General features: G+C 35.5%; 1 protein-coding gene across 4 annotated transcripts in view; it reads left to right on the top strand.

Annotated features, from left to right (window-relative positions):
- The first annotated feature begins 615 nt into the window (after nt 1–615).
- Nucleotides 616–10,262, top strand: part of LOC118748128 (beta-2 adrenergic receptor) — a 41,310-nt gene continuing 31,663 nt past the window's right edge. The window contains exon 1 of one of the 4 annotated variants that reach the window (XM_036482449.1): nt 616–692. The gene's annotated coding sequence lies outside the window, so the exon portion shown is untranslated. Of the gene's footprint in view, nt 940–10,262 lie in introns of all 4 variants that reach the window. The other 3 variants (XM_036482451.1, XM_036482450.1, XM_036482452.1) reach the window with 3 other exon arrangements.

Below are 10,262 nucleotides of genomic sequence, written 5' to 3'. Positions count from 1 at the left end.
GCACACTGGACGATAGCAGTGCGTACACCAGAGCACTTTCATATGATAGGCGTGCATGTATGTATGTATGTATGTACGTACATTGGGGATATGTATGTATATCCATACCCTGCAAAAAATGCGACTAATCCGGGATGACTCAGGGAGCAATCGCAAAGGAGCATGCGACTAGTACCACTTTTGATATCTTTGTATGGATGAACAGTTCGCTTTTGTTCGAGCATGTCCTATGAAGAGACTAATGGTTCCCCTTTATACCCGAACGGGTACAAAACGCGACTAATCACTCTTAAAAAAAATAAAAATAAAAATTTACCCCAGCAGCGATTCGAACCAAGATGCTCAGATACTCTCTCTACGTGCCATTAGAGATGTGTCGAGACTAATTGATCTCCATTAGTACCCGTATGAGACTAGTTGCGACTAATTAATGCCCAATTGTACCGGATTGAGAGTAATATCGGAATACTCTCTTTAGAGATTAGTCGCACAATTTGTAGGCTACGTACATACGTATTCGTTTATGTGTGTGTGGCTCAAGCAATGCTTTTTAATGGAAAGCAGGCAGCAGCTTTTCGGGCTGTTCAGGCAGGGCTATTCGGTTACTCAGTTGATGTTGAGGCTCAAAACGGTTAAGTCGGGCGCGAAAAAGGATACACGCACAGTGGAGAATGCGCGCGCTTGCGGCAACGGTTGGTAGAGAAAATTTCTGTGTGGCCGAAAAAGGCAAATGAGCAGCAGCAGCAGCAGCAGCAGCAGCATATTCAACCTTCACTGCTGCAGCCACCGCTGCTGAAAAGTGCCAAAAATATTTTGAAAAAATCAATAGTGTAAATGTTTTTGTTCGCGATGGCGACGCAGCGCGGTGAAGGACACAATTTTGTGCTCCTTGATTTTTAATTACATTAAAAATTTGTGAATAAGTTTTCACCCACACAAGTAAATACAATTATCTAATACACAGATACATATATGTACATATGTATTTAAATACTTATATAAAGCATACATACATACAAAGGTAGAAATACATACATATATTCGTATATTCGTCCAGTTACTAAATAACTGTAGATAGTGCACAGGTAAGAAAAGCGAAATGCGGCCAACTGAGCACTATTTAGTTACGGCGTACTAACGACTTGACCATCTGCCGTCAGCGGCGTGGGTGGTAGCGCTTTCATGGCCAACACGGCGAGCTACAGAGGAGGGAGGCTACAAGCGACCCAGCAACCTGCAGCGAGCGGAATAATTAATTTCTTAAAAGAAAGTATGAAATTGAAAAACTAATTAAGAGTGACCCAAAGATTCGCATAAAAACCTTAAACGAAGTGCATACGTATATACAAGTGTGCTACAAATTTGCATGCACGTACATGTACATATGTACAGACATAAATATAAATGTAAATATGCTTGTAAATTAGTCCCAAAATTTTCAAAAAAATAACTCAAAAAAAAAAAAACGTTTTAGAAATGAAAAAAAGATATAATGTTTTTATCATACACTTCGACACACTTTTCGACTGATTTGAAACATTTGTGTTTCGTTCTCTACTCGCTTCTAAAGTTTGATCGTTACACCGTATTGCGGACTGCATCGTGTTAAAATAAATCTTACTAGAAAGTGAATGTGCTTGTGTGGGGAAAAATCATCTAATCCAATAAAAAACATACATCGATAATATTTGGAAAAGTGAAAAAAGAAATGTTAAAATTCAGCGAGGATAAATAAATTGTAGGCAATGTAGAGCAAATTTTACAAAATTTCAAAATAATTACATAAATACAAAATATACAAATGTGTTATTGTAATTTGGCGGCCGCTGTGGTGTAGCTGTTAGAAGTGCGCACTACCATTCCACAGGGCCTATGACGAGCCCCATTTCCGACAAACATCAAAACAAAATGAAGAAAAAGTTATTTCCTCAGAGCAATGAGTTTTATTGCTGAAAACAGAAACATTTAAAAGGTTGTGAATATGGATAAAATATTTAACACCGGCCAACAAAAATGCGAAAAAAGTTTGTTTCCTAAAATCTTAAAGTTGTTTTTCATAGACTTTTTTATGCAGATTACGAATCTGTAAGTATCAGCTTTAGATTTTGAGGAAAACGTGGTCAAAGTATCAATCGCGTTTTTTGCAATATTTGATTTTATCTCTGACGGTAAAATATGTTTTGTCGACATATGTACATTTGCTATTTGGTTTGTCCGTGATCGACATGATTAGTGACTTATAGAGAGAACTTTACTCTTGAATTGTCTACTCAGTCCAAAGTATCACTTGTTGGCTAGAGTGATTCTGCGTTGGATTTCGACATTATTATCGGTGTTAATGCTGGTTCCCAAATAAACGAAATTATCTACTTTCACGAAATAATAACTGTCAACAGTGGCCGTGGGGTCCAAGGCGCGAATGCGCTAACTGTTTGTTTGATGACAGGAGATGATATTTCGTCTTGTCCTCATTTACCACCAGAGGGTTTTTGTTACCGATGATGTCGAAGTCATCTCTTATTATCTTCTCCAGCATCAGATTAAAGAAATCACACGAAAGGGAGTTACCTTGTCTGAAACCCCGTGTGGTATCAAACGGCTCGGAGAGGCACTTCTCAATTCTGATGGAGCTGGTGGTATTGCTCAACGTCATTTTACACAGCTGTAGTAGTTTCGCGGGGCATCGCGGAATAAAGACAACTTATTTTCATGCTGTCGAAAGCGGGTCTTTTCCAATATTAGGCGTATTGTGAATACCTGGTCTATGGCGGATTTGCCAGGTCTAAAGCCCCGTCATCATCGACTGTGGGTTCGGGCTCGTATTCTCCGTGGTGCTACCATTAAGTGGAGTAGAAGAGTGTTCCCTCCATAATCTAAGTACGTTCTGGACATCCATCCCTAGATCGCCTAATTGCTTAGATTGATGAGGAAACTCGACTTAGTCATACCCGATTAACTGGCTTTGTGTGCACAGGAAAATTCTAGCATAAATTAATTAATCACCAAACCTACTTAATCAAATTAAGGGTTAATGACTAAAAACTAATTTTTTGAGTTGCGGTCACGATTAGCTGTTTAATCACATTAAAATTAATCATGATCAACTGTACCCGAATTGAATTTAATCGAATTAACTAATCGATTAAAAAATCAATCGATAACTGCCAACACTGCTCTCTTTCAGTCGGCCAGCATTCAAGCTCTTTGCGCTCACGTATTTCGGTATCACTCTTCTTATTGCGGCAAATACGTTCGGTTCCCTCTTCAGTTCCCTATAGCGGTCCCACATAGCTCGCGTTGCGCACGATCGCTACGTGGCCCTGTAAACGGCATCTTTTTTTCTCTGCAGCGTCTTGACACTGCTCATCGTACCAATTGGCCTTTCGGGCCCGCTAAAATCCGATTATTTCTTCGAACCCGGCTAGACGCTCGTCCACCGGGATGAACGACAGTATTCAGCGACGAAGTCTCTCTCCCACCACAAATCCAACACCGAATTTGCGATCCTTTACATGGCAGCTATAGTAGACGTCGCAAGGCCCCCGACATTGCTTGCCTTGCCCCGTCCAACGCACCTTCCGCATTAAGTGTCCGAACATTCCAGGTGCATGCCCTCAAATCGTAGTCCTAAGCAGTGTTGCCGCGAAACATTTTTAGCGGTAGCTAAATTCAGGCTAAAAAAGGGCTAAAAAAGAGCTAAAAATCGTCGTTGTGGCTAAAAATGGTAGCTAAATTTTTTTACCTACATATAAATATATAAGTATACACGCAAACATTTTCTATAAGTAATAATATAGAAAAACAATGAACTCTGGAAAGAATTAATATTTTATTCAACAAAAAAACTTGTTGTGTAACACATAAAGCATATTAAGGGCCGCCAACTTACCTATTTTAAAGTATAGTTAAATCGTTAATGGATAATATAACGGCCCAGAAACGTAAAAAACATACATATACATATGTTATTAATTAATTAATTTCTTACATAAACAAAAAAATTAGATCACATTAAGAATACATAAGTACTAGAATCATATCTATATACAGTGTCGGAAAATACTAAATAACTTACATAATTTCAAACTATGCTTCGAAAAATATCCATTTGTAAAAGAAATTTTTAAAATGTTATGTTATAATTTACAAAGAATTAAAATGTCGGTGCTTTATTATTGTCCGACGCTGTATGTATCAAACAAACAAAAGAGTATTCATTTAATGAACTCATAGTAAAATAATTTAATCTATAAAATTTTTTTTTAACACATTAAATATCTATATCAATACTATCATCGCTAAGCGATTCTTCGTCGTTACAATTTTGTTCATTTCTCATTAACCTGACGATATCATCTGTAATTTCAAAATCATGACAACATTTCTGTACATTTTTTAAGCCATATCTTACAGTTAATAAAGCGTTTAACATTGCAAAATTCATTTTATTTCTGTGCTTATTTTTAACGAAATTTAGTATAGAAAACGTCCTTTCAACTTCTGCGTTACTTAAAGGTAAAAGAAGCAACCGATAAACAAACTTTTTCCACCACTTAAGCTAGCGACACAATGAACAGTTTATTTGCCTTAAAGGAAAGGCGTTCGCTTTATAAGCGAAGAGTTAAATTCATGAAAATCATATAAAAAATTTTAATGTCAATGATGAATAAATTTTGAAAAGGGCTAAAAAAAGGGCTAGGGGCAATTTAAAATTTTTGTGGCCAAAAAAAGAATTTGGTAGCCAAATTTAGCCACCAAAGGGCTAAAATGGCAACACTGGTCCTAAGCCATCCGAGGCTTTGTGTTTCTTTTTCACTAAACATACATATAATGGAAATTTGAAATGCACTACCACTAAAGCCCTAGTGGCATTGACAATTTCGATTTAGTGGAATTTACCCAACCCCGTTCTTCGTAAGATTTCTCAGTTATGGATGTACCTAGTACATAGCAAAAAAATCAATATTTCGAACGTTGCTAAGATTTTAAATGAATAAGTGTTTCTAGAATTTTTATATCGACCAAACAAAAATTAAAGTCAAAGGCAGAGCAAATGGAAAATTAAGGAAATTTTCCCACAAATTGTTATATATACATGCATATGTATGTACTAGAGGGCTGCATGAATTCATTCAAACTTCCAGCCAACCAGAGTACAGTCGATTTGAATATTTTACTTCAAATACAAAACACTCAGCGCTTGGAAGTTTGTAAGCTATGAATATACAGTTTGTTTTAAATTTCTACCGTCAAATGGAAGAATGTTAATGAATGAATGAAAAACATTCAAATCATTCAAACTCAATTCGGTAAAAGTTTTTTTCTACAAACAAGTTTGTTCGTATTGTAATAAGAGCGCAGCAATACATACATACATACATATGTACATACATATGTATGTTTGAGATATGTACATAGAAAAAATATTTTTGAATATTCATACAAAAAATTGTCATTTATTTCAATTCAATTTATTTTCAATTTGTTTGAATATTGTAAGCTAAACACATATATCGCAACAGCTATTCACTCAAAATCAAATCATTCATTCGTTTTGGATATGAATAATTCATAAGCCGTTTTGGATAAATTCATGCAGCCCTCTAATATGTACACTTCCATAACGTACATTTGTATTTGTAAGTTAACATACGCATAGATTCTGATACGTGCGTATGTAGTTTTTATATCTACAGTGTAGATTTAACATAAATGTTATCCATATCATTAGGGGTCTTCACACCCTTTCGGTAGTTTTGGATAACTGCTGGCTGGTCCTTTTCAGCTTACTTCTGCTAGTCTGGTAAACTATGTATAAGTCGGATTTCGAACAGTTAAGCAGAAGCTTCTCACCACGACAATTCGGTAAAGCGATAATAAAATAATTTTACACAAACAAAATACATCGGGAAAAATTACCGAACACAGTGTTGAAACCCCTCTGGTTTAGTAAAGGACTGTTGATCGCATTTCTCATTGGTTCAGTAGTGTCATAACTCAAAAAAGGGAAACTCGAGAAAAACATCTTTAAAGTTTTGAATTCACATATACTCCCTTAGTAAAAATGAACATATTTCTTTTTGAGTGAGATGCTGGTAATCACCCTGCAGTGAAAAGCCAAACCAGTTAAAAAAAAATACTAGTTCTTTAACTAGTATGTGCCTACCAGTTCGACAATCGAAGAACTTAGGCGATCAGCGACATCTGCTGGCAGGCTGTAGGTGTGTGTTTGGCAGTGTGTTAGTGTATTTTGAATAAAATGTAATAGAAATGGAAGAAATAGTAAGAGATAAGAGCAAATGCCAAAAAACAAGTGATCTCAGCTGTTGCATTTTTTGGAAATCAGCTGATAGTGCTTTTACTCAACAAACTGTACGATGATCGATACATCCTACGTTTAATAATCTACAAAATTATGTATTTCAAAATTTAAATTTTGTGGGAAAACGGAAAGTTTGATCAATTCATAAAGTTGGTATGCCGACAGACAGATGGATAGGCACATATCTTCGCCATTTTAAGGAAGTTTAGTCATCTGTTAGACTGAACATATTCTCCTCATCAAGCATATTAATTGTATTATGTCATCTCCTAAAACGTAGTTTGAATTACATCGCCGGGTGAAGTGTAATTGCCTTACCAGCAACTTACACTCCACCCGGCGGTCCTTACCACTTCCCTGCCGCCGAATCTCCCTTACTTTAACAAAGGCGTGGCGAGAGTCTTATGTAAGTAGGAATTTAGAATGTACATTTGATATCAGACATACAATAAATACCCCTGAGCTGCTTTACAAAGTAAAGGCCCGTATGCAGCTCTAAAGAAAACGGTCAAGGAAAAATTGCCATTATTTCGTGTGTGTGTGTCCAAGCAAATTTGACATCTGAGCCTGTTGCCTCACTCTTTCCTCAAGAAATAATGGAACGGGCATATATTTCTGTTGCAAACCTGGGTTGCCTTGTGCTCTTTTTTCACAAAAAACTTTAGAAAATCGTAGTAGAGAATGTAGCAAATTTCTTAATAACTGCGTACTGGCTCAAGAAAATTGTACACAAGAAAATTTCTTAGCCATTTCTTGTACGTCATTTTATATGGAGTTTTTTCTTTTCTTGAGAGCTGCATACTAGCCTAATATTACATTTACATTGAGCCCAAATGCGTAATTTGGGCGAGAAACCTCAGATGCGAGGCCAAATCACGCATTTCTCCATACAAATTCACATTTCCAGAATGACGCATTTCGACGCATTTACACAAAATCACGAAACAAATGCGTTCCAATTGCCGTACTATTTTATTGAACGCACTCAGAAACAAAAGTTCCACAAAAGCTTTGGTTTGTCTTTGACATTTGGAATTTTTCAAACACAAAACAAACACAACGAAATAAATAAATCTTTGAAATTTGTGTGTAAAAATTGTTAATTTATACAAGAGCTTTACACATTTTTAGTTTAATCAAAGAATAATTGCCTTTTTGTGTCCAAAAAAGCGTTAACAATATAATAAATGTAGTGTTTGTTTACATACATTTTGTTTTTGTCTTCCCTTTTCATTTGATGAGAAGTCAAAGCAAATGCGGATCAAGCAGTGTAAACACCTTCAAATGACTGATTTCAAATCACGCATTTTGGTCCAATGTAAATGTAATATTAAGCTACATAGAATGTAGAGCAGTCTCTTGGAGTAGCTCGGCGCTCGGAAATAACTACGGCGGTACGTTACATTGCAACTTTGGTACTAAAGGCTGAAAGAAAAATTAATCACCTCATAAGATGCTTACCTATTTTCCCACTGGGATACTTATGTATGTATGTATGTAATAAGTTTAGTGGTACCCACTTTGACCAAATATTGGTACTCGAGAAAACGTTTGAGAAGCACTGATCCAGAGTCTGTTTGCAAACATATATATGTATAATACTTATTTGAAACAATGAGTTTCATTAAAAAAAAACGTTATTCGTGATAAAATGGCATTGGAAAGCATACTTAGTTCAAAAACTCATGTACATACATACGATGCTATTACAGCGCAAACGATTTATGCATATACATGTACATATGTAGGTATGTATGTATATCAAATAACGGAAGACATGTTTTCGCGCTTAAATTAGTCATTTTCCAAAATCAATGACGATAATTAGGAGGAAATACGCGATGTTTTATATTATTCTACAAGCTTTACAAAGGCAAACGCACATACATATGTATGTAGATATGTAAGTACATAGATATACATATATGCACGTTTTGTTTGGTGCAGCCAAAGATTTTCATACAGGAAATCAAAGCGACTAAATAAATTTGGATCGAGGGCCGCACACATCTATATGCATACATACAGACATACATATGTATTGTACTAATACTAAATATTTGCCTAAAAAATGATTTTAAAATTTTTTCATAAAGTAACGACTTCAAAAAAAAAAACAAGAAGGAGGTTATCAATTCATCGAAATATCTTTTTATGTCCGTATGTTAACGGATAAATTTGGACCACGTGAACCCTTTTCGATAATTCTTTTTTTTTATCAAAAGGATGGTATGTCGAGGGTGGTGCCATATTAATTTGCTTTATTTTCGATCACTGGATCATGACGAAATGAACGGTAATTTAAATTTCATATTAGAATTGAAGTCAGATGTGTTTTATTTGTTTAAAAATTTATGTTTTCTGTAATAACAAATACAATCTGTATTAGGGTTAATATAAGTACATATTACCGCTGATCTCGAGTGGTTAATGGTGCGTACCACCCTCGACGAAGCCGAATATCCGATCCCTGGTTCGAGCAACATCGAAAAATAGGAATGTTTAGCCCTTCGGAGGCGGCGTAAGATTTTAGGTTCCTCCATTTGTGTTATAACATAAAGGCCCACATCACAAATTGGAGGATGAGCTCGGATGTATGTAGTTACATATATGTATATGTATGTATACGTTACAAAAATGTAAACACTAATGGCCTTATTCATAAAAAATAAAGTAGCTTTAAAAAAGGTTTATAAACTGAAAAATTTATGAAAACATCATTTTATAAAGCTCTTTAAACCTACTTTATTTTTTATGAATAAGGCCATAAATTTGTATTCACTTTTCATAACCCCCCGGAGATCAAAACAATTTTCTGAGTGCTCAGAATGTATGAGTCTAAAATTAGTCTTTCTTTCGTCATAAATATGATTCTGAAACCAGTCAATGAGATTAATTCATTTCGGACCCTTTTGGTGTCATGAATTCTGAATTGTACAAAAGTAACAAAGTTCTCGTAGAAGTAAAAGTTTATTAATAATTATATTTAAATATAAAAAATATTTGTTTTCAAAACTCAGAAAGCGTCATATTTCAGACTCTAACATGACTCCTAACAGGGCTCTTACACGATATGTATGTATTACCATATGTAAATGCTACTTTTTTATATGTACTCGGTAGTAACATATACCAGAACGCATCAGAAAAGTAGCTTTAACTTGGGGTCATATTGGCGTGCCCTTCTAAAGGTCTAATTATGGCAACTTAACGTAACTTAGAGGCTGTCACTTAAAAATTCTTTTAAATGGATGTTGCTTATATTTGGACAGCCGAAATTTAACGTAACATAATGCCACGGCGAAGTCTGTTTGATTTTAATTTTCTAAGTTCTAATTTACGTTAAGTTAAGTTAAGTTGCCATAATCATGCTTTAAGAAGGAAAATAGGAGGGTTCCAACTCAGATAAAATGAGTTCGAAAGTTTATACTGTATACATATGTACATAAATATGTAGCAACATGCATGCTCGTATGTATGTACGTACACATGTATGTAAGACCCCTTTCAGACACGTCAAGTCTTGCTTTGAAGTCTGATCGGTTCGTAGGCGAAGGAGGTGGGCAGAGAGAGAGAACAGTACATTCATCCCATCTCCTTCGCCTTCGAACGAGCAGACTTGAAATCAAGACTTGACATGTCTGAAAGGGGTCTAAGTATTTGTGAAGTTGCAAATTGCATTTTATTCAGCGACTTGTTGACATGCTAATGTTGTTGCCTCATACATCGGCAGTTGCAAAAAAAATATGGAAAAATACACTTGCACTCATGTGTATGTAGGAATGTATGTATTTATGTTTACATATGCACTCACGCTTGTGTAGGAACAGCGTTGCCGTTTTCACTCCGATCGGAGTGTTTCACTGCTTTTTTAAACCGAACACTACGTTACCCCTCTCTCGCAAAAACACTCCGATTTTGAGATTATCAGAATTAATTA

The sequence above is a fragment of the Rhagoletis pomonella genome, unplaced genomic scaffold, assembly GCF_013731165.1.
Source record: "Rhagoletis pomonella isolate Grant_MI unplaced genomic scaffold, Rhpom_1.0 Rhpom_scaffold_00012, whole genome shotgun sequence".
Classification (NCBI taxonomy): domain Eukaryota; kingdom Metazoa; phylum Arthropoda; class Insecta; order Diptera; family Tephritidae; genus Rhagoletis; species Rhagoletis pomonella.
This window is presented reverse-complemented; position numbering and strand designations above follow the sequence as displayed.